The sequence below is a fragment of the Ascaphus truei genome, chromosome 4, assembly GCF_040206685.1.
Source record: "Ascaphus truei isolate aAscTru1 chromosome 4, aAscTru1.hap1, whole genome shotgun sequence".
In the NCBI taxonomy this organism is placed as follows: Eukaryota; Metazoa; Chordata; class Amphibia; order Anura; family Ascaphidae; genus Ascaphus; species Ascaphus truei.
The window spans coordinates 63,935,335-63,961,936 of NC_134486.1; positions in this window are offsets into that span (position 1 = coordinate 63,935,335).

Genomic DNA, 26,602 nt, shown 5'->3' on the forward strand with positions numbered 1-26,602 from the left:
GGTTCATCACAAATCAAATCCCCACTGTCATCAAAAACATGTTCAGCTCGTTTGGTGCGTTTGGTATTATCACATCTATTGTATGAGAAAGTCTTAACAGTTGGTTCTTCAATAATATCCTCATTAGAGTTTTCTGTATCCATTATGAAAGATATGATCTCTGTACTAATACATTTGAGTTAGGGTCTATGCGAAAACCAGAATATATAAAAAAAAAAAAATATAAACCTGGTTTACAAATCACACATCAGGAACCTGACAAAAAATAAAAATAGAAAAATAGAAAAAAAGCCAAACCAGCCCTATAAAAAAATCTTTAACACTTATAATGATATCCAGTAGTGATATATATCAATAATAAGTCCATTCACAGTCCATGGTATGAGCAACCAAAAATGATATACAAACAGCAAAAAATGAGAAGTGAATCTCCTGATGGTGCTTCTAAATCCAAGATTATGCAATGTTGGCCATAATGCCTAGGAGTCCGGGGTATATTAATTGTATAAGTGTATGAATGTGTGACAGGGTATATGGCTCACCATATGAAGCCTAACATGGACAGAGTAAACCTAACCACTTTAAAAGTGAAACCACAAGGAAGCCCTTATATAAAGAAACTCCCAGTGCAATCACTATGTGGATAATCATATCCTGTATCATAGGCTGGAGCCCTGCATATACCCTATAGTCACAGTAGCTATAAAAAATAGTAAGTCACTCACTTATTAACCCCTTCTGCTCCATAACTGCGTGCATCCGTTCCGTTTTGTAGATGAAGTCTGTGTAGGGAGATGGTGGAGCACTGCAAAGAATTAGGGCTGGAGGCAGATCCGTGAAAAGTAAAAATGCTTTATTCCAGATGCATGGTAGCAACAGCTACATTAAAAAGGGTCCTCTAACGCGTTTCGCGCTATGACAGCGCTTTATCAAAGAGTAACTCCTGTCTCCCCTGATCCCCCTTATATGCTGTTCCCCACGGAGGTGATTTCGCGCCAAAAATCAGTCAAAACTCTGACTGAAGCTGAAACCACGTAAAAAACTACGGTGGCCTCATAGGGTAAAAACACCTCCGTGCTGAAAAAGCAAAGGCGGAAATACAAAAAACTGCATACATAGCCAGATTGATGAGTCTGGTGACAACACATAACACAGACATTACACAAGAGTAAAAAAATGAGATAAATGGACTATAACATACTGAATAAAGAGATGTAAAGTACACAAATTAAAAAAGCAGCACATATAAAGAAATATAAAATAAATATTTAACTCTCATTAGATAACTGGGAACATGAAGAAATATACCCATCAATAGACCCATCACTCTGATAGTAGTGTATCTATTATCACTAAATATAATAATAAACATGAATGTTTATGTTAACTCAAAATAAATAAACTAGTCTCAATACAAAAATAATGGCAATAATAATAAAGTTAAAGAGATACATATGTATAATTATCATCTTGAAACAGAAAATTTGAAAAATACATTTATAAAGATCATAATGCTGTTATCACCCAGTAATAGGCTATTGGATTAACTTCATCCTATCAGAGTCACGGATATCAGAAAAAAACCAAGAATAAAGTATATTAATACAAATATTGATTCAATAGAAAAATATATTAGATTGAAATGTATATAATATTAATCATTTATGTACCTAATAATGAACATATACATTAGTGATAAGAGATTATTATGAGAAAATGGAGGTAAAGTCAGAACATAAAATGGTTTTATAAAAAATGGTTTTATAAAAAATGTATCAGTTCCCAATCTTGATTGATCCCATTTGGGTATAGGGAATCCATGGTGAAGATCCAGAACATCTCACGTCTATTGAGCATGTTCAATCTGTCACCACCACGAATGGGTGGAGGAACATGCTCAATAGCCGAAAAAGAGAAGTTCTGGATACCTCCATGTGCGCAATGGGCAAAATGACGTGACACCGGATGTGTGGTAGTAAGATTTTTTATAGCTCTGACATGCTCCATTATCCTAATTTTCAGAGGTCTTATGGTGCGTCCAATGTAGTGTTTACCACACCCACACTTAAGTATGTACACAATAAAGCTGGAATTACAATTAATAAATGTGGATATTTTTATCGTTTTTTTGGGTTTTAAAGCATTGATGCATTTGAGTGGCGTTGCATATTGGCAGACCACACAATGGGCACATTTAAAAAAACCTTTAGGTATATTGGAAATGTGATGTGGATGATTGGAGTGAAACAGGCTTGGTGACAGAAAACCTGCCAATGACTTCGCTTTTTTGAAAACAAATTTTGGTCCCTCTTTAACTACATTTTGCAAATCTTTGTCCAATTTTAGCGTATCCCAATATTTGTAAATGATACGTCTAATGGAGTCTGCCTGTTTACACTGTTGCGTTACAAAAAAAGGGGGCCTATTGTCCATTTTCTTTGTCATCATGGTTCTTTTATCCTTATTTTTATAATTCTTACCACTAGTGAAGAGATCTGTGCGATCTAGAGTTTTTACAACATCAAGGGATTCCAAAATATGGACTTTATTATATCCTCTCTTGAGGAACCTCTGAACCAGATCCTCAGATTGTGTATTAAAGGATTCCTCAGTAGAGCAAAGCCTTCTCAGTCGTAAAAATTGCCCTTTCAAAATCCCCTTTTTGAGAGGCCTGGAGTGATTGCTGCTTGCCATCAAGAACGCATTGCGTGAATTGGGCTTCCTATGGACGTCCGTCTGAATAACTTTATTGACATCTATGTACAACATTATGTCCAAATATGCAATATGTTGAATATTAAAATCATAAGTGAATTTGAGATTGTATTGGTTAATATTAAGAGTGTTAAAGAAAGCTTCAAATAAAAGAAAATCACCATCCCAAATAAAGAACAGATCGTCGATATAACGCCTGTAAAAGATAATGTGCTCTCTAAAAGGGTTCTGATCACTAAAAATAAAAATAGATTCCCAGAAACCCATGAACAAATTAGCATAAGATGGTGCAAATGAAGTCCCCATAGCGGTGCCCTTAAGTTGTAAGAAAAATTGTGAATCAAACGTAAAATAATTGTGTGTTAATAAAAATGTGATACATTCAATCAGAAACGTGCAAAGTGTAATAGGTAGTTTGGATAGATGAAGATAATGCTGTACAGCAGAAATCCCTTGGTTGTGTTGTATAATGCTATAAAGTGACGTGACGTCCATGGTAGCCCAACTGTAAGAGGTTTTCCACTCAACCTCTTTTAGGTCTGTCAAAAGTTGATTTGAATCCTTCAGGAAGGAAGGCAATGAGTGAACCAGCGGTTGAAGGTAACCATCAATATAGCGTGATACACCATCTCCCAAAGATCCAATACTAGCCACTATGGGCCTACCAGGCGGGCAGGTTAGTGACTTATGGATCTTTGGGAGATGGTGGAACACTGGGACGATGGGATGTGTACACAACAAGAAATCAAATTCTTTCTTGTTGAGGACACACAGCATCACCCCCAAATCTAACAAATCTTTTAGCTCCTTAAGAAATTTCGTCGTAGGGTCACTCCCCAGTTTCCTATATGAACAAGCATCACTCAATTGTCTAAGTGCTTCTAATTGGTAGCTGGACGAGGATTGCACCACCACCGCTCCCCCCTTGTCCGCATTCTTAATGACTATTGAATTGTCATTTTGCAGAATAGTAAGTTCAGTTCTTTCTTCTTTAGTTAAATTATCATGGGGGAAGCTGATGGAGGCGCAACCCTCCGCCAGCTGTTTGAGATCTTGTTCCACCAGTCTCTCGAAAGTGGAGATAAAGGGACCCTTGGATGTATATGGGATAAAACGATAAAAATATCCACATTTATTAATTGTAATTCCAGCTTTATTGTGTACATACTTAAGTGTGGGTGTGGTAAACACTACATTGGACGCACCATAAGACCTCTGAAAATTAGGATAATGGAGCATGTCAGAGCTATAAAAAATCTTACTACCACACATCCGGTGTCACGTCATTTTGCCCATTGCGCACATGGAGGTATCCAGAACTTCTCTTTTTCGGCTATTGAGCATGTTCCTCCACCCATTCGTGGTGGTGACAGATTGAACATGCTCAATAGACGTGAGATGTTCTGGATCTTCACCATGGATTCCCTATACCCAAATGGGATCAATCAAGATTGGGAACTGATACATTTTTTATAAAACCATTTTTTATAAAACCATTTTATGTTCTGACTTTACCTCCATTTTCTCATAATAATCTCTTATCACTAATGTATATGTTCATTATTAGGTACATAAATGATTAATATTATATACATTTCAATCTAATATATTTTTCTATTGAATCAATATTTGTATTAATATACTTTATTCTTGGTTTTTTTCTGATATCCGTGACTCTGATAGGATGAAGTTAATCCAATAGCCTATTACTGGGTGATAACAGCATTATGATCTTTATAAATGTATTTTTCAAATTTTCTGTTTCAAGATGATAATTATACATATGTATCTCTTTAACTTTATTATTATTGCCATTATTTTTGTATTGAGACTAGTTTATTTATTTTGAGTTAACATAAACATTCATGTTTATTATTATATTTAGTGATAATAGATACACTACTATCAGAGTGATGGGTCTATTGATGGGTATATTTCTTCATGTTCCCAGTTATCTAATGAGAGTTAAATATTTATTTTATATTTCTTTATATGTGCTGCTTTTTTAATTTGTGTACTTTACATCTCTTTATTCAGTATGTTATAGTCCATTTATCTCATTTTTTTACTCTTGTGTAATGTCTGTGTTATGTGTTGTCACCAGACTCATCAATCTGGCTATGTATGCAGTTTTTTGTATTTCCGCCTTTGCTTTTTCAGCACGGAGGTGTTTTTACCCTATGAGGCCACCGTAGTTTTTTACGTGGTTTCAGCTTCAGTCAGAGTTTTGACTGATTTTTGGCGCGAAATCACCTCCGTGGGGAACAGCATATAAGGGGGATCAGGGGAGACAGGAGTTACTCTTTGATAAAGCGCTGTCATAGCGCGAAACGCGTTAGAGGACCCTTTTTAATGTAGCTGTTGCTACCATGCATCTGGAATAAAGCATTTTTACTTTTCACGGATCTGCCTCCAGCCCTAATTCTTTGCAGTGCTCCACCATCTCCCTACACAGACTTCATATACCGGGGGACCTTTAAATGTAATTCATTCACCTGCCCGGTCTTTCTACTCTGGTCTTTGTTGAAGCAGGGAAATCTCCGTTGTTGGACACTCCTGAAATAGTAGGCACACATACAGTACATTATCATTACATTTACAGTGTTTCCACCATCATTGGCTTGCAGAGCTGGCACTTTACAATTCCTCAATATGGCTAAGGGGCACCCAGCCGGGCATAATACCTTTATTATTGACCTGGGTACCCCCTCACAGTCACAATCACAGCTCTGGAATGGTGAGTTTCTTGCCAGAAAAAGTTGGCGTGAAGCTTCTGAGGCGGTGGCAAGAGAGGGACTTAGGAAAAAAAAATCCTTTTTTCCTGCATCGGATGGATGCCGGGAGTCTCCGGAGATCATACACATTAATATCAGCTCCGGAGACCCCGGCATGAATCAGATGCATGAAAAATGCATTTACAGGCAACTTCATTACCTTAGTGGTATTAACCGCTAAGGTAATGAAGGGTTAACTATGAGTGTCATGTTTAATGTGGGTAGTGGGGGTGGGTGAAGGTGGGATTTGGCCCATAGTGGGTGTTTAGGCCTTACGGGTGTGTTGCGGATGGGGTTAACCCCTTCATTACCTTAGCGGTTAATACCACTAAGGTGATGAAGGCTTTAACCGCTCCCGCTACCCACCCAGTAGGTATAAACACCCAGCAAAGGCCAAATGCCAACTTAACCCATCCTCGCTACCTACAATAAACAGTGAAACACACAACAACCCTACTACCCACCTCCTCTACCTCAAACAACCTTCCCCCTACCCCCAAACACATACAGTATAGTAATGGACACAATTACTATTAGCCAGATATGGATAATAGCTAATTTTCCCATTCAAAATCAAACATTAACCAGCCAGCATAAATAAAGTAAATAAAAACTTTTACTTACCCCTCCCATGATGAAGGGCATCCTCATCACCATACTCAAGGTCCATGTCCTCCGTTGGCAGCATGAGTTCAATCAAAAAATACAATCTAATGGCCCCTGACCTCTTAATCACCTTAGCAATTAATAACCGCTATTGTAATTAAGGTGTTAACCCACCCTCCCCCGCTATCCACCCGGGAGACCTAACCACTCACCCTGGCACAAGTACCTCTACCCCTTGATGAACACAGTGGTACATCATACTCATACAATTTGGGCATGGTAAGCCACTATAACAGTCAATGGAAAACCTATACAAAAAAAATTCTAGCCAAAAATACACAACAATTAAATAAATACACAAGCACCCATACACCACAACAATAAAATAACTAAAAAGCCTCAACTACACATCAATAAAATTATTCTAACACCAAAACCGCAAAAGAATAGAAATTATGTTATACTAAAATACAATTAAATACACACCTAACCAACAAAACAATTCAAGAAATAAAACCGCTAAACAATCCTAAAATGTCATAAAAACAAGCCATCCAAATTCCAAACAATTTAGTGAAAACAATAACAATCAATTGGGCACAGATTAATACATTAGCAGTCAATGGGCAATGGAAAACTTAAAACATCCTTAAAACCACATGGCTGATATCACATGGTATTACAGCCAATGGAATTGCCTACAATCCCATTAGTTCCTGTACCATGTGATATGGTTCTTTTGTTAAAAAGAATGTGACATCACTTTAAGGAATTATGTCACATCCTTTAAAACTAATGGAACATATCACATGGTACAGGAACCAATGGGATTTTAAGGATGTGACATACCTCTCTTGAAGATAATGTCACACCCTTACCCTGTACCATCTGACCCTAAAATGTGATGTTACAGGCCCTATATAAGGCCTGTTCCGTCTCATTTTAGCTCAAGAAGACGATGAGGCAACTTCCATTGCTGGATTTACCATGGGGTACATTGGATTACAAATAAAGAAGAAAGAAGAAAAGAGTGACAGAAGAAGGTGAAAGAAGATTTTTGTACCTGATGCTGATCTTCAAGGAGGATGGAGTTGGATTACAGTGGATGGTGTCACGGTTCGAAAGATTCCTGATATGCTGGGATTTGGAGGGTGAAGACTTTAAAGGTAAGATAAATATTGAATGTATGTAATTATCTTTTTTCAGCTTTTTTGATTTTATATTTATTTAATGTTATATTTTTCATTGCCCATCCATATCTGGATAATAGTAATTTTGCCCATTACTGAAATATATATGTTGGGGGCGGGGGGGAGGGTTGTTGGGGTAGAGGTGGGTAGTAGGGTTATTGTGTTTATTTTTCTTTATTGGGGGTAGAGGTGATGGGTGAAGGTGGCAGTTGCCCCAAGGGTGGTTGCTTAGGCCTACCGGAGGGGTGTGTGTGTGTGTAATGAGACTGGTTAACACCTTCATTACCATAGCGGATTCCAGTGAAGGGTTTAACTCCTCCCAAAACCTTCCTGGCAGACCTAACCACCCACCCTGGGGCTACTGCCCCCTTCATCCACCCCCTCTGCCCCCAATAAACAGGCTATTGAAGTTGAACCCCTTCATTGCCTTAGCGGCTAACTGCTAAGGTAATGGAGCTGTTTTAATAAACATGTTATTACTAGTATAAGTGAGTAGGGGGTCTCCGGAGCAGAACTGCATTGATTGCAGTTTCGGGGACCCCCTGCTTCCCGAGATACAAGACCCGTTATGGGGTGCCAGTATCTCCTATGCATTTAATGTGCTGTCACGTGACACAGTACATTTAAATGCATAGGAGATATCGGCACCCCATAATGGGGCCTGTATCTCGGGAAGCAGTGGGTCCCTGGACCTGAAATCAACACGGTTCTGCTCTGGAGACCCCCTGCTCACATACACTAGTAATAAATGTTTTATTAACACCCTGTGATCGCTGGCGAGATATGCACAGAGAGAGACAGCTGTCTATGCAGCTGGCCCGCCCATATCGCTGCAGATCCATGGGTGAGACCTTTTGAGAGAAGCAAATATCGCATCGCTGCTTCTCGCCAGTTTTGGGCATTTAGCTATCGCAGGTTTTCAGAGTTGTTCTGAAAACCGTGATAACTACGCTGACAAAACTGGCGGTGTAACAGGCCCAGTGAGACGTTTTATGGAGGCTACTAGCATACAGTATGCCCCTATGTCTTTAATATCTGAGAATTAGGCTAAATTATTTAGAAACATCATACAGTATAGCAAAAGATTTAATATGAGCTTTTGATTGAAACTGAAATGTTAATTTTCTGTCATGGTAGCTCTTCTGCCACGTCTCCTTTTTCAAAGAGGATGATGCTCTCTAATCAGTCTCTGATAGACCATTGTATATATAGGACAATGTCTGTTCTATTTCTAAATTTGCAAACACTGTTACCATTGCCACAGTCATTATAATTTGAATCCAATAGGAGTTTCTATACGACAGGTCCCAGATTGTCACTATTACAGTTTAATGAGTAGTCACTATTATTCTTCTATGTACCAGCCAAGGCAGTCAGAGTAGAAGGTGTTAGTAATGACAGAACATTGTTGTGATGCTCTGAAATATATTTTTTGATGTGCTGTGTTTGCCAATATGCTTTTTATAAAGATCACCTCATTTGTATTCAGAATGAGATGTTTCAATCCACACAGGAATATAAAGTGTGTCAACTGAAAATAGTAAGACACTTTGACACCAACAAAAGCATGTTGGATTTGTAACTCATTATCAGATATGATCACACCATATGCACTCTTCGTTTATTGCATTATTCCTGACGTGCAATGTGTTCTTTCAATATTATTGTATCACTATATTATTTTCAGTAACTATGTCAAAAAGAAAATCTTCCATTCATAACAAATAATATTTTGTGTAATCCTGTTCTAATAAACATGGTTTTATCATAATAATGTAACATACATATAAGTCGCATAAAATGTTTCCGCATATGACATCTTATTTGTGTTTATTTATATCTAGATTTTCCAAAAGCTGCAATAAAATAATTCAAGGGCATTTTCAAATCTCACATTTCATACCTTTAAAGGCTTCAGAGACTTTAAGTTTATTCTGCTGTACATTTGGGCAGGTTTTTAATTGTTTGAAAGCCTGAAAGGAAATCTGAATTGAAAATATTTTGGAGAAGTGTAGGGAGTTCAATATGACTTTTTTTATTTATATCCCTGAAGTAATTTGATTTACATATAAATGCAGTTTTTCATTAGAACTCTGCATTTCAATAAATGAATTAATATTATGTTTCATTGTATGTATGTATGTATTATCACCTTCACTAATCTGGTCAGTCAAGTCTGAATTTTTCTGCCTCAGACTTGTATTTGCTCTTTTTACCGTCTCTAAACGAATCAGGATCTCTTCTTCAGCATCCTTCCATTCACAGACCTCATGGCGTGAGAGCTCCAGCTCTCTTTTGAGCGCACGAGCCTCTTGGTGAGAAACTTCTAAGTCTGTGATGAAGTTTTGCAGATCTCTCCGGGACATCTCATAGCATAGTCTCCAGTCAGTATTTGTTCTCTCCGATTCACTCAGCTCTCTGCACAAGGTGGTAGCGGCAGCCTCTGTCATTTCTAGATGTGTCATCTTTCCCGTGAGTATTGAGCCAAATGTTCTGGGCTGTAGCTCATCTCTGGTCTTTTCTGACCCACGCCTTCCTGAATTCACGGGGTAACATTTTTCTGGAGCTTCTGCTGAAAATGGAGACTGTCCTTTCTGCGGGGCCCCGTAGCAGTCATCATCGTCATCATCATCATCATCATCATCATCATCATCATCATCATCATCATCATCATCATCATCATCATCATCATCCAGCCTGAAGGGGCAGTCTGTGGTGTGGTACAGCTTTTCACACCATAAACATTTCTGGTGCAGTTCATTTTGCGGGACCACGCCGGGATAGCCATTCCTGAAAGACATTGTTTTGTGTGGCCAGGCGCATTACACATAACACATTGTATCCTCCATTTTCTACCTTCAGGTGTATTCTTCACCAACTGATCTCTTGGAGGCACTATTTCCTCAATTCTTCATACCAGACGGGCAGACATTACACTCAGCACTTGCTTATTACATTATCTTTACACAGCACAGCAATCCTTTTCATACCCCACAGGCAGACTTTACACTTTCTTCAGAATTTTTTTTTCCTGCTTGAGTTCAGCACCTTAACATATCTTCATCTACTGACCTCTGGGTGCTATTGCATCCATACTTCACACATCCTATGTGCACGCTTTAAGCAAAACAGGTCATACACAGTAGGACAGTCTTAGCTTGCTTTTCACTTCAGTTGGGCGGCCATTTTAAATCCCCGCATTTATTTTCAAACCCACAGTTTCCGCTGCTCAGTGCTTTTTGGACTGCCCGCATTCTCCACCATATTGTGATGACCACACCACGCTGCAGTCTCTTTTGTCCCAAGTTAAGGCCGGAAACACCGTATTTTCTAAGCAGGGGTTTAATTACAGGGATTAATTCAACCAACGGGCCCACCGTCCCTTTAAGAAAAATGAAATAATAAAATCAAATCCTATTACCATTAGGGAAATCTAACTATACGGTAGCTTTTGCCCTCACTAACTGCTTGGCCAGCTAAGCTAGTTCATAAGCCAAAACATGCCCTGGCACATGTAACAATGCAACACAGTCTCTGCATATGATAATAAAGGGTTTTGCTTATCTTAGTCCTTATGGAGAAGACATCCCAGCTTCAGCACAGTCTTGTTGTCCTTTCCATTTTAGGGGAACTCGGCCCCACAAGCCCAGAGAAACTCGCCTCTTTACCAGCTTCTTTAACCAGCTTCCATTAGCTGGGAAGCACCTCTGTCTCTCCCCCTTCTCTTGGGAAAAACAGCCTCCTAGTGCATGGCAGCTTTCAGTCTTTTAAAGCACTTCCTGACTATTCAGAGCAGGCTGATTAGCTTAATTAGTTAGCAGCTGAATAGCCATTCCAAGGAGGATTAACTCTCTGTGCTGAAAAAGTCCAATTTTCTTTGTCTCATATTTCCGAGATTCACCAATCGTCGTCCCTTATGTATTGCGGAAAGCCAATAAGATTAGGAATGAATTAAGTGATTTATGTATCTAATAGAATTAATGTGAATTATTTTTATATTTTCTATGTGTGATTCTTGCCTTATGAATGTAAAGGAGAATCTTTTTATATTTTTGATTATCCGTTTTATTAAAATCTTTATAATGAATGTATAAAAATTGTTTTAAAATAAATGTTTAAATATCTGAATATATCCTGGCTTGATAGGGCATTTAGTTCATCTGCCCACCAATTAGGGATGTTATATCAATTATCCTATAGGAGGAGAGGTTATTGATAATATAGTGGGTATATAAAGACCCCTGTAACAGGTCACTGCTACTCCTGACGAAGCCGCCATTCAGAACGGCGCAACGTGTAGCACGTGACCCTACAATCGAGAGGGAGAGAGACTGCTGGGAATCCCGTGACATCATCTTCAAATCGGCTACAATACCAGAAGTGACGTGTCGGCTCCAATACCGGAAGTGACGTGTCGGCTCCAGGCAGTGATGTACCATGGCGGCTTGAAGCAGCAAAGACGACGTGATGTGATGTTTTGATCACCAACGTTGTATGCTGTTATCCCATTGGGATCTTGTAAGCCTCCACTTTTATTGTTTTTGGATAAATTGTGTGATTTTACCTTGGCTCCGTGTGTGTCTCTCTCTTTAGAGATTACACCTCCTCCATATAGCCTCCATCTGTGGCCCTCTAGTCTGTTATTTTTCAGCTCTTTTGGGAGCTCCTTTTGTTTCATATTGCTACAGTGTTGCACTTACCTTTTACAAGCAACCACGATGAAGGCCGTCTTCATCCTCATCTTCATCCTGCCCATGCCCCTCCGGTGCTGCAAAACATGCACAATAATCACAATAACCAATGTAATGTCCCCTAACCCCTTAATCACCATAGCGGTTATTAACGGATGTTGCTTAGTTTCTATTTGATTTTCATGATGGCATTGGTGGTTAGGGGACATTGTTCATAGTGTATTTTATTGTTACATATATTTTGCATAGTGTTACATGAGGCACAGATTAATTGCATCATGTACACACTCAATGCAATTGTGTGACATTTCATATACATTTGTGTAGCTGCCGGTTTGTTGTTTTATATTTACAATTGCTGCTGGATTTTTTGTAACATGCTATGTGGTGATTTTAAGATTAAGAATTCATGTTTTGATTTATGCATGTTTTATGTGTTTCATAATGGGCAAATAATCTATTATCCATATCTGGATAATAGTTATTTTGCACATTATTGTACTGTATGTGTTAGGGGGGGGGGTGTGGATGTATGTGTTTAATGTATAGGCCCGGTTAAAAAAATTTACATACCTGGTTTGTTCCTTTGGTCTGCGAGAGACCTCTGGAGACCACCAGCGGTATCCTCGGGATTCTCACGGGTATCAGGCTGTGTGGTCCACGGGGGACACCTGCGGGGAAGAACCGGTGGCCACACATCTGTGGGGGCACCGTAGACCGTAGGGACCACCCGTAGATCGCCAGACCCCCATGGGAACCACCCGAGGCCCCTCAGACACCTGTGGGTCTGACCCGGGACCCCCAGATATCTGAGGGTCTACCGTGGGGACCCAATTGTGGCCAGCGGTGACCCGCGGAGACCCCCTGGTGGACCATGGCACCTGGTGGGAACCACCAACAGGCCTCCAGACCCTGTGTGAAACATGATGCTGGTCACCTGTAGGTATGTGAGGTGACCCGTCAGGCCCACCGGGGACTCACGTGGGCCTGGGGTATGAACCCTGTATGTAAAATAATAAATCATGTATTTATGGGGGGGGGCACAGGTGGTGGGTTATGCATTTAATAAATAGAATGATGTTTATTGTGGGGCTGTGTATTGTTTTTATTGTGGGTACTGGGGGTGGGGGGAGGGTGTATTTGCCCCAAGGGTATGTGGGTAGGCCTCCAGGCTGGGTAGTTTGTGAGGGTGGTTAGGCCTCACAGGGTGGGGGTTAGTGGGGGAGGGTATATAGGCCTCCCGAGTGGTGGGTGAGGGTGGGTTAACCCCTTAATGACTGATGCGGTTAATAACCACTATGGTGATTAAGGGGTTAGGGGACATTACATTGGATGTTTTTATTCTTGTGTATGTTTTGCAGCACCAGAGGGACATCGACAGGATGAAGATGAAGATGAAGACGGCCTTCATCGTGGGTGCCTGTAAAAGGTAAGTGTCATATATATTGACTGTATTTATTGAAAGTTATGTGTATTTACAATGGGCAAATGCATTATTATCCATATGTGGATAATAGTAATTTTGCCCATTACTGTATAGTAAGTGATAGGGGGGTGTATTTAGTTATTAATATTGTTTATTATTTTTGGAGGCGCAACATTGTTACCGCAGGCCGCGGGTACCCCGGGACCCCCGCTTGGTGAACCGGGGACTCCCGGACCCCCGCGGGGTCAGCCGGGGACACCCGCCGGCCTGTTGTATGGGTGTTGCGCATGCAAAAATGTAAACAAAGAATTTTTTCTAAGTACTGCTTTTTTTATCACCAGCCTTTAGCTGGTGAGCTTTATTCAGCGCAACTTTCACGTACGATCAGTTTGCGTTGCTTAGTGAATCCCGCAGAAGGGCAGGATTCAGCGCAAACAGCTGATCGTATGAGCAAAGTTGGACTTTGAAAAATTCAAGAAAAAGTGAGTTTTAGAGCGCAAAGTGCCTCTTTGCGCGGCTTAGTGAATAGCACTTGGCGGAACTTATCACTAAAACGACTTATCACTGCTTAGTGCATTGCCCCCATTGTTTTTAAAGTCTTCTTGTTGTATTCCACTTATTTAAAACTTTATAGAGTTGCCACAATTGTTGAATATCACTTTGGTCTTAAAAACAAAGAACACAGAGAGCGCATTGAGATTAAGTATGAAAGGGTATGTATTTTAAAAAGTCCCATGACAGTACTGCACATTACAATATAAGGCAAAAAATACAAAATGTACACATGATACATAAGTAAACTTACAACTGGTTAAAAGCAAGTGTGAGTGAGGACAAGGAGATCCAGAATGGCTGCCATCGAAAGCCTTGACCCAACTACTCTCTTCCAATCGACCAGGTACTGTAGGGACCCTCTAGAGATATGTGAGTCCATGATCTTCTGGCGACATACATAGATTGACCATCCACGGAAATTGGGGCAGGAGGTGGTAGAGTCCTGGAAAAACGGTCTAGGCTGGCTGGTTTCAGCAAAGAGATGTGTAAGGTGGAGGGAATCTTCAGCTATGGGGGTATTCAATCTGGAAGGCCACTTTGTTCACCTTCTGGAAAATCCTGTAAGGAACGATAAAGTGTGGTCCCAATTTCGAGGAGGGCTGATGTAGATGGATATTACGCTTTGAGAGCCAGAACTCATCACCAACTTAGTATTCAGGTGAAGGCCTACTGGATTTATTCACAGTTATCTTCTGTGTCTCCACCACCATGGAACAGGTAGCCTGTAAGCCCTTCAAGGATCCTGCAGGTTGTCAGCCCTGGTATCTGCATCAGGGAAACCAGTGAAAGGTGATCTTGACTCTGAATCAGGAGCCATAGAAAATGTTATTTTAGTTTGGGGGCCACGAGAAAAAGAAAGGGGCATGTGGGAGGAAGAGGGTATTTGGGAGATAGAGGAGAGGTATTTGGGAGGGGTTTAGGAGCAGGACTATATGCCCTGAATCAAGCGCATAGGGTCTGCAGCAAAACTGAGATGGTGTCTATCTTTCAGTCCAATGTAGCTAGGTGATTATCATGAATCCCAAGGAGCTGATCAATCAGCAGTCAAAAGAATGATGAGGCGGTGGCTCCTCCATCTGATTTTTACTTAAGACGTCCAGAAAAGCCAGGTTGGTGGAAGAATGCACGAAAATACCTCTGGTTCAGAGCAACAAGGGTTCCCAAACGAGTGTGGACTGACCAGACACTTGGACAAACAGGATGGAGCACAAGCCATTACCTGACCGGAAGTCCAGATGATCTGTGGATTGTGAGTCCACAGCCATGGAGTCCTAGGATGATATCAATGACTGGGGACTGAATGACATCCAGTTGCAAAGACTCAAGATGAAATACCCCAATGGTATGTGAGAGCAGAGAGGTCTCCCGAGGGATAATGACAGAAACCAGTGGTTTTCCATCCAGGGTCATGATGGATAGGGACAAGGACTTCTTCTTCAGTGGAATACCAGCTTGAATTGCAAAGGTCTGACCAAAAAATTTCCTGCGGCACCCGAGTTCAAAACAGTCAGAGTTGACACAGAACCCCCCTGCCAGGAGAGGCTAATGCGTAACATCAGATGGCAAGAGGAAGGAGGAATAAAATTTAATGTGCCCAGAGAAGTTCCTCCAGCTTTCTCTAGGCATTGGTGTCATGCTGGCTTCTTTTTGGGCAGGATTGAGCCATATGCCCCTTCTCACAACTGTTAAGACACAACACAGTAGTGCATTGGAGGTGCTTTACTCCCTCCGAGAGATGCATACCTCCCAATAGCATAGGTTCTGCTGTATCCATAGGTGATTCAGGAAATTCCGGAGGAACCGTCAGAGTTCTATAATCACTCGCTCATTCCAGATGCCTCTCCTACATGCGGACGTCCATGGAAATGCAGAGGGAATTCAGTGCTTCTAGGTATGAGACCTTGCCAGAAGGTAATTTCAGGGCTCTCTCCATCCAGCCAGAGTCCACAGCCAATGTCCTGAATTCGACCATGTATAGGCCCACCAGGCGATTCCCTTGCTGAATTCACATAAGGGTGGCCTCAGAAGTGGCCGCTCGACCTGGAGAGTCAATCACCTTCTGGAAAACCATTGACTGACTGACAGAGAGTCCCTGCTCCCACACGAGAAACCACAATCTATATGTTTTTGAAAGCATTCTTTTGTGAGTACATTACGTACAGCTGCGCCAGCCTTTATTCTAAAGTGGCCAAAGCTGAGCTGCTCTGATAACCGCGGCCAGACGCGCTCTGTTTTCCAACCGTTTAGAAATTGACTTTTTTTTTCCGATTGGTTTTCGATATGTTTGCGATCGGTGTTTTAGCATTGTCTGCAATACCATCTAGAAACTAAAGTAGGCGATCGCGAGCTGTTGTCTTCAAAGTCTAATAGCAATTCAACCTACTACAGCCGTACATTTCTGTACTGTATACTGTTCATACTGTATACAGTAGTATGTATACAGTAGTATGAGGCTCCTTAGCCATACACATAAAAAATATGAGGACACATACAGTACTGTATACAGGATACTAAAGGGAAAAGAAGTACAGTATTACAAAAATATAACGTTGCATCTTCTTCCGAATATAAAATATTTTTATACTGGATTATCCCGCTCATGCGGATACTGTATGCGTGTCATCACATTTCTATATGTATTATTTATTAATCAATACTTTTGCTAGGCTTGCTCTTCTTTTCATACTGTTTTTATTTTATGCGCTTGCGTGTATGTCTCATTGGAACATTGTTGAAACGCATAGGCGTGTTACAGTATCACATTTCTGCGCATTAAACATTATGATGACCTGTTGAAAATATTTAGGATAGAAGAACAAAGTTCAACAATAGTGCTCAAATGACCATAGACAAACAGTCTCAGTAACATCAATAAAGGATTTCTTGATTGAAGAAGGAAATCAGACAGGCAAGTCACAATAAGGTGAGTATAGGGTATATAGGTGAGTGTAATGTATTGGACATATCACTTAAGGTCCTTGGGGTGCTGTGAATGGAGAGTGATTGACTCCACCACACCACACCCAATGAGGACAATGTCACACACGCTTGCAACCACCTTATTAATACCTCCCAATGCAATAAATGGTAAAAACTCACATGAGAAAAAGCCGGTGTTCTTCTTGGCACAGCCATATAATGATCAGGATCACAGCGGTGGAGTAAAAAACTTCTTTATTTAGACACCATGGTGCAGACAGGAATGGAGGGTAGCTCTTACGCGGTTCACGCCTGTGCGGCGCTTCGTCAGAGAGTCTGACGAAGTGCCGCACAGGCGTGAAACGCGTAAGAGCTACCCTCCATTCCTGTCTGCACCATGGTGTCTAAATAAAGAAGTTTTTTACTCCACCGCTGTGATCCTGATCATTATATGGCTGTGCTCTGCTACACTGCTTCGTGCGGAATCTCTACTGTTGAAAATATTTATTTGAACTGATAATCCATCATACAGCGCTCTCTCCCTCGCCCCCGCACACACACACAAAGCTAAAGTATTTCTACTTCTTATCTACACCTTTCCCACACCATTCTTTTGTAATGGGTGGCTTTCTGGCTGTAATCTTCCCGAGCCCGTCATCACATTTTTGTGCATGCATGTATGACTTCCCATGCAATTAAAATTTAAAGTCTGGAAAAAAAAATTGTTTCGACATGTGCCTGCATAACAATTCTTGAGATTCTGAGAATCAATCACTACTGTAGCTTTTTAATTCTACACTAGTCATGTACGTACTTTATGAGGTGGGTGGCATACTGTGATTTTGATTCGGGGGTGTGGGGTTCAAAACATTATGATGACCTGTTAAAAATATTTCTTTGGATTTATAATCCAGCATACAGCGCTCTCTCCCCCTCCCCCCCCCCGCACACACACAAAGCTAAAGTATTTCTACTTCTTATCGACACCTCTCCCAAACCATTCATTTGTAATGGATGGCTTTCTGGCTCAGTTTAATAGTTTAATCTTCCCGAGCGTGTTATCACATTTCTGCGCATGCGTGTATGTCTCATTGGAACCTTGTTGATTATTTATGCGTGTATGACTTCCCATGCAATTAAAATTTAAAGTCTGGGGGAAAATTTTTTTGTTTCTCGACATGTGCCTGAATAACAATTCTTGATATTCTGAGAATCAATACCTACTGTAGCTTTTTAATTCTACACTAGTCATGTACGTACGTTATGAAGTGGGTGGCATACTGTGATTTTGATTTGGAGGTGTAGGGTTCAAAACATTATGATGACCTGTTGAAAATATTTCTTTGAACTGATAATCCAGCATACAGCGCTCTCCCCCTCCCCACTGCTCACACACAAGGCTAAAGTATTTCAACTTCTTATCGACACCTCTCTCAAACCATTCATTTGTAATGGGTGGCTTTCTGGCTCAGTTCAATAGTTTAATCTTCCCGAGCGTGTTCTCACATGTCTGGAAAAAAAAACCAGATCAACCGCGGATCAGCCGGGTGCTGGGTGGCGCAACTGCGGCATGAATGCGGCATGAATGCGGCATGAATGCGGCGAAGCGTGGAATTTAGAAAATGCAACCGCTACCCCCCACCCGATAAGTTTTCAAATATAAGCTGCTGCAGCAGTACTTGCTGCTAATTATACTTATCGTTATAGACATATGACATTATTGTAGTTTTTTTTCTTCTTTTTTCTACTCAACTTTTCTTTTTGATGTGTTTTTTGTTTGAGTGTCTGTTTGTCTGGTTATATTCACACAGGTTTACTCACTTCTATTATCTGAACTTTGGGACTTTGCTCTAGCCAATTGGAAGGCTTGCTAGATGAGCTGCACCTGTGATGGATATTTACAGCCTACATTCTGTATGATACTAACTTATATTAGTTATACTTGCATATTTAGGTAAATAATATTGTATTATGCTAAAATGTCTTGTGTAAGACTTTATTAGACTAGTGCGACAACTGAAAATATCCAGCTTCAAGTTTAAACTATGTGGCAGAAGTAGGATCCTGGCCACTCTTCAACTGCCTGCATCTCACAAAGAGAAACTACACTAACTATAATTATATAACCAACAAAAATTCTTTATAAGATCTAAAAACTTTATCCGGATAGTATTGTATTTTGATACACCATAATCAATAGCACTCACGTTATATAATTGCACAACTTGTTATTTATTGACTAGTTTGTTTTGATAAATTCAGGTTCTGTATTTACTGTACACTGATTGCTATTTAGCTGATAATTGATACCTTACACTTTAAGAAATGTATACTTCAATAGAGTAGCGCCACAAGATATTTATATACACTATTGCACAGTTGCATACAATGCATTTTGTTTATTTGATGTACATTACATGAACAAACTGAATACTTCATTTGAACAAACTACTGTATGTTAAACAAAAACTTTTTTTTGTGTGATTAAATTACTGCTTTGGTTGCATAAAAAAAACTACAAAACATAATGAAACTCACTCTGTTGGTTTGCATGTCCAATTAATGCCTTTCTCCTGCATGAATGTTCCAGATGCACTGTGCTTTGGATCATTGTCCTGGAATAGACGGTGTCCAGAGGAAACATTTGCAGCTATGTACAGTGCTAATGCCTTACTTATTATCACTGACACTTTGTTCAGTATTCCTATAACACACCTATCGGTAAATGTAACAATGTCAAAGGCAGTATAACATTTACCAAGATAAAACACCTCAATGCCTAAAAACAGTTTAAAATAATGCACTGAACCATCAAATATAATAATTTGCCCGGGCCACCCCTTAACAGAATGGTCCCCAAACAAGCCCCTTAATGGCTTCTGTTTCTAAATTATATTTTAGCGAACCTCTATAGGGCTACTGAAGTTTCATCTGTGAAGATGACATCTTAAAACTTTTCACCAATGTTCATCCAAGAATGAGACTGATCAACTCTTTTCTGTTTATTGACATCCATGATCATGGGGTGAATTCTTTAAAAATTAAATAAAAAGGAAAAAAATCATTAACTAACTAAGGTTTAAAGGGTCTGTGTTTTTTTGAAATATTTATAGGCATTTCAGGTAATGTACAGTACAGATTTGTTCACATACAGTACAACACGTTTATTCTTTATACTGCGATATGCAGAAAGCAGTATCAGTAATACAAATATAGTACATCCGGTTTGGTGGATTAACACAACCTCCCGGACTGATTTTGTCTTTTGCACAAAGCTACTGTACCATAGGGTTGCTGACAGAAGTGTTATAAAGCACTGCTGACCTTTGACCATTGCTTGTGGGCAGTAATCCAGCACAGTATTTGAGAAAATCACAGATTATGTTATTATCTTTTCTAGATTTACGTCAGTTAATGTTTACAAAGGTGTAAACTTCTCCTTCTCTGTGTTGTCTATATAAAGTGACGTTAAATCCATACAAATTGAAACCGTGCCCTTGAGTAATCCAATACCTCAGCTCATTTTACAGATATCCTCATTCCACCAACCCCGCTAACAGTATTTTTTGTTAGTTTGCGAGCTCTGTTTGTAAATCACAAAAGAGCTACAGTATCTACAGTAACTCCACTTAATTAGATTACTGTGAATACTGTGACCAACGCTGGTGTATTCTGTATTGCAGGTGTTTCACTGTCGCAAAATCCTCCCCCACTTAGAGAGTGTTGCGTGAACAGAATATATTTTGCCTAATAGTGTTGCATCAAACCTGAATCTGCATTACACTGCAGTCTTAATAAAACTAGTTTGTGAACTATACATTATTAGATCACTGTGAAATTTAAACATATGCTTCCATTGAATAGAGTAGAGTTAATGGGAATAAAATTAGAGCGTAAAATTGATATGAATACAGTACACTATTACTGTACCGGGTGGGGCCAAAACTCTATCTCAGCACTCTTCCTATTGATCTTATACTGCTCTATGACCTTTTTAAGCCATGTTTACTTTGGAGAATTTATCTAATCTCCTGGGCACAATGCTTATCATTCTCTTTACTCAGTTCATTCACGAGATTCTTGACAAACCTGCAAGTAGGGTAAAAACACCAACATACACTGGCGACACACTTTATTCGAGCTCGGCTATTCCCACGAATTCGGGTATACCCGGGTGTATTGAGGTTTGTGACTGTTTTCTGCCCGAGTGCATTGAGGTATTTTCCAGGCAGGGATTGAAGCATTTTATTCCCGCTGGCTGCAATACTGCATTACAATTCATGAATTTATGTCATCTGGTAGACACGCGAAGCATTGCAGCCTATTAAATCCTAATCATTATCATTTAACAGATCAGCCGCCCGTCAGCCAGGCATGAACCCAGGCTGGGAAGGCAAACGCAACGGGGCTTGTCAGAGGTGAGGAGCGGCGCATTCCAGGTATCTGCCAGGTACATACTGGGTATTTGCTCGAATAAAGTGTGTCGGTGCAGTACAGTAAGCAGATCCAGTATGCAAAGCAAAATACGCAAAGAAAAACAGGCTATTAAAAAAGAACATAAGGTGACAAAACATTTCTGTTGATAATACAGTACTTACTCTTTACAAATTGGTTGAGTGACATTTATCTATTTTTCTACCATTCTCTTGGTAATGGACAGCATGAAAAGATACTTCACATCGCAATGGAGAGGTAGGTCACTGTTGAATCTGTCTCTTTGTTTGTCTTTTTAGCATAGAGACAATTTTGTTGCTAAAGTCTTTATAGGTTTTCTTGATCATTATGAAAATAGCAATAAGCAGAAAAATAGCAATAGGGCCAGAAACCAATTTAATTAGAATTAAGAGACAGTAGGGAGCAAGCTACAGTATGACTACTTATGCCAAATGTGAGAATGTTTCTGTGAAGATTCTGTCTGAACCAAAGAGCTTCACTTTGCTGATGTGTCAAAACAATTAGCCAATCAAGTAAGGATGCTTCACCACCATTCTAATTGAAAAGGTTTAACATATACAATAGGTGGGTAGCAAAATAAAAGAATATACAGGAACACCATTTAAATCACACTTTCCACTTAACATTTGCACTTCTGTGGTTGAAGGTTCTACAATTCAAGGTTCTACCACCCAAATGTGTGTGCTCACCCACTGCACGCAGCATGCTACAATGTGTACCTATTACAAATGTAACAGACGTTCCCCCATCCCCTGGGAGATGTGGGCCAACAGTGTGGGTGGTGTGATGCAATACCTGTGGCTCACAGGAAACCTGAGCCACTGCTGCTGGGAACCTGGGGTGAACCTGAATTGGTGCTCGGTAGCGCCTCCACCTGTACGGGATTCTACTGTGTGGAATTACCCCGTTACAGGACAATAAAGAATACACACATGGAAAACATAACAGGTTACTATATGGCACTAATAAAGTATAACTACCCTCCAGGCCTCGCACCTTCCAAAGTACATAGGGGCCCTTGGGCACCCAACCAACTCAGTGTCCACAAGGTCAATACCCCAACCCAATGTATGGTACTGCACTGCCCAGAGGTGTAAGAGTGAGTTGGTGCACTTTGTTGGGTACCTGCCAGGTGTGTCCACACCATGGCGCATTGATGCTGTATTGCAGATGATGGGATCACGGATCCGGTGCCGTAACACGCAAAGCCTCTGCCTCTACTTTGGGTGGGTCCTGCGTGCATGGTACCACTTTTAGGAGTCTCTTTGGTAGCAGGTGTCTGGTCCCAGACCACCTGTGAACAGGATACTGCTGTGTCCTGTCTGTGTCCCTCACACTGGTACTACAGGGGCAGTGTCCCTATCTATCGGCCTGTCCCTGCAGCAACCACAAACTGAGGGCATGCGGCACCTACCTGGGGCCTAACCAGGGGTAACTGGCCTAGTGCAGGAGCCACAGAGTGCTGCACACACAACCTATCCCTTCCATGCCCCAACTACGACTAACGTGGCTTGCAGTGCGCCAAATGTATCCACTAAGTTGAAGGGAATCCTGGCAGCCCTATTGGCTGATGTGCAGCATGTGACGTCCATTCCTGAGGCTCATGGGACATGTAGTCCCTGTCTATGAGTCTTTCCCTATTGGCTGCCGCTTTTCACTTCTCCTGCGCATGCACGAAGCTCCTCCAGTGCCGCTGCACTCAGGGCATATCTGTGCATGCGCAAAATGACAGCTCCCTGCCTCTGCTGGACTCTGGCTACCTGATTGCTGCTCCGGAGCCCCGGCACTGCTCCAGGTCCCTCCCCACAATCACTGATGCGCATGCATGTTACCACAGATAGCCGTGTGCCCCCGCAACAGTCCTGGCACCCACCACCGCAGCGGAGGTAAGGGGGGGGCAGAAGAACCCAGAGGGAGACCTGGCCACACATACATCACAAAAAGGACACCTGCGATGACTCGCTGGTCGACCGAGGCAGCCAATAGACCAAGAACTTGATTGTGGATAAGGACTTGCAAAGGCAATGTTTGCGCATCCCACTACAAGCTGACACTGTGCCAGTATCCACAGATACTGTACCTGGGGAAACAAGCTTTGCCTACACATTTGTTCAGTCAGAGCATTGCCTTGACCTCAGAGTTTGATCCGTGCATCCCATCACCACATAGCTGGGATTTTGCGAGCATCAGAGAGACTGCTACAGAGATCCCTCATGAGGAACACCATTTTTCTGCAACCTCCTGTGACAATATTGTGGAAACTCCAGTGCAGGTCCATTGCCACTGCAGGGAAGAAATAATACTGCTATGACTGCAACTGTCTTCTTTGAAAAATTATGTGACAAGTGTCTCCAGTGAGTTGAAATCCATGCTTTGTGAGGAACTAACACGCAATGGGACCAACAACTCTGGGGAAATACAGCGCAACTACGGGCAACTGTTATTTGATGATTAAGTCCCCATGAGACCTGCGTGTCCAGCTGTGAACAGTGCCGGTACTTGTAATGCCACTGTTGGGGAACCCAACTGTGAGACAAAACAATCCTGGGGTTACCAGTGGTGAAAATACTGCTAGGGAAATCAGAAATGTCCTGGCCCTGGGTGAAGCAGTGGAAGATATTTACTTGGATGTACTTTCTAATACCCACATAAATAGATTGCAACAGCACCGCCAAGGGAACCCGCATTGTTGTGCCCAGTTGTTTTTCCAACAACATACCGGTATGCTATACAAGTTTTACAAGACCTGGGCTACCAATGTGAATTATGACGGGTCAAGGGGAAAGAAAGTGCTACCATTAAGTCTAAGAAGGGAGATAATTTGAATGACAGAGAAACATTTCAAACAGATCAATTATGTCTCTAAAAATTTTTTAAGACACATTGAATGCCCTATTAAGAATTCCACGCTCTCTAGGCTGCAACTGATGCTGAAAAGCAATGTGCTGAAATATAGTAACCTAAGTACATTCTGTTTGCATTCCTTGGTACCAGTTCTATATATTTGAAATTATTAATGTTTTGTAACAAAGTTTATTTATGTATCTGTTTATCCAAGTAATAACAATATCATGTTTACACTTCCTATAATAAAGAAAAGCATTTAATAATAACATGATTTTTTGACAACTCTGTGGATAGATGACAGATCATTAGGTCACAAACTGTACAGGTAATAATAAGAAGTGATTACATACAGTGTATTGTCACGGTGTTTGTTGTAGTCAGTAAATCCCAATTAAAAGTGCTTGTAAATGTGTGTGTTTGTGTTGAATACACAAAGACAAAGGAGCAATCAATCCCCACTTTAATGAAATGGTGAAAAAAAAAAATCTGCAAAAGCAGAAATAACTGAATGGTAAATGTACTATACAGTACATACCGCATACCCTTTCACTATATTTATTTATAAATAAATAACACAAGACACGTACTGTAAATATAAGGCGCTGATAAGACCATGGCACATTTTATTAAACATCATGAATGACATACAGTCTCTTGTACTTGTACAACTAACAAATTACTGGTACCAGAAAATTTCACCCAAACAATTACACCTTCCCACCATAATCCGTTTGACAACCCACTAACCAATCCCATAATCATACTGTATTCCTGAACAGTGAACAGTTTTATTACATGTATATAAATTGTAACCCCTTCTATTTCCCTGTGTGTGTCAGGGTGGGTCCTGAGTCCATTCTCACTTAGTACATCATAGTTCGACCCACCAGACAACAAAAAACAGATTAGATTTGTATTTATAAATATATTAGCACGTGCTTTATAGTTAGGGCCAACTTCACCATGTAGCCACTACTCGATTAAAAAAAAAACATCAAACCTTATCAATATATATATATATATATATTCACACAGTGGTCGACAAATCACCAAAAAATCTACTCGCCAAACAAAAAAATCTACTCGCCACCTAGTACCACACGTGTGCTGCTTGGGCCAGTAGAAGCTCGCAACGATGTTGAATCCACTCGCCCAGGGTGTGCAAATGTATAGGTTTGTCGAACACTGTATATATGTATATATGTATATATGTATATATGTATATATATATATATATATATATATATATATATATATATATATTTGTCACTGCAGCCGGCACACACATGTAAAGAGAAACTCCAGATGCTAGTCCCATAGAAGATAATAAAGATGAATATTTCCTGATGATGGTCAAGTAAGGAGAGACAGCACACACGGGTTGAAATTTCAAAAAAGGTGTATTATACACAAAAAACAACGTTTCGGTTCCTGCAAACGGAGCCTTCCTCAGCGCTGTACAGTGTTGTACAGTGTTAGAATGAAGACCACTGTAACTTATACCCCCACCAGTGTACACAAATCATGCAATCAACCAATGAGAACAGCTCAAAAAAACCCACATGACGCATCAAATGGTAGCTAAAGCCCAATGTGCCAATTACAATGCCTGTTATCACTATGTCACCTAAAGGAATAGCTCTGATGGGACAGTCAATATTCCCAAAGACTCTAATGAAGTTATATCACCGCCTACCTTTAAAGCCTCATTGCAAGCTATTGTTCCGTGCTTCTAATGCACTGCAACCGGTTTCCAGCCAAAAACTACAAGGAAGAATGAATATGCACAGGCACTCTATACTCCATCACGAAGAAGGAAGATACTGTTCACCTGTGGGACATCACTTCTCACAACCAGATCATTCCATAAATGATTTAAAAATCAAAATCCTCAATGGAATGTTTAAAAGCACCCAAGAACGGAAAACATTTGAACTCAGAATGATAAGACTCTTTGACACCAAAACCAAAGGACTTAATGCGGACATGGTTTTTCTCACACCCTAACAAAATTGTTTGTAATTATCCTGCTTGCCTCAATTCTTGTCCACACTTTCTCTCCCCCCCAGCATCCCTTCCCCTCCCCACCTTTCTTTGACACTGTCCCCTGGCTTCAAACACTTAACACCCTACCTTATCTACAGTAAATATCTGGTTTTTTTTCCCTCTCTCTACACTGTTTTAGCCATTGAATCCTTTGTATATCAGTATTGCTTGACCTGAAGAAGAGAGGAGAACTCTTGAAAGCTTGTCCTATGACATAAATTGTTAGTCCAATAAAAAAGGTATCACCTAATACTGAAGAACTCATTTATTCTGCACTATCGCAATTGGACTAACACGGCTATTTTCTGCTATATATATATATATATATATATATATATATATATATATACAGTGTTCGACAATTAATGATAATCACAC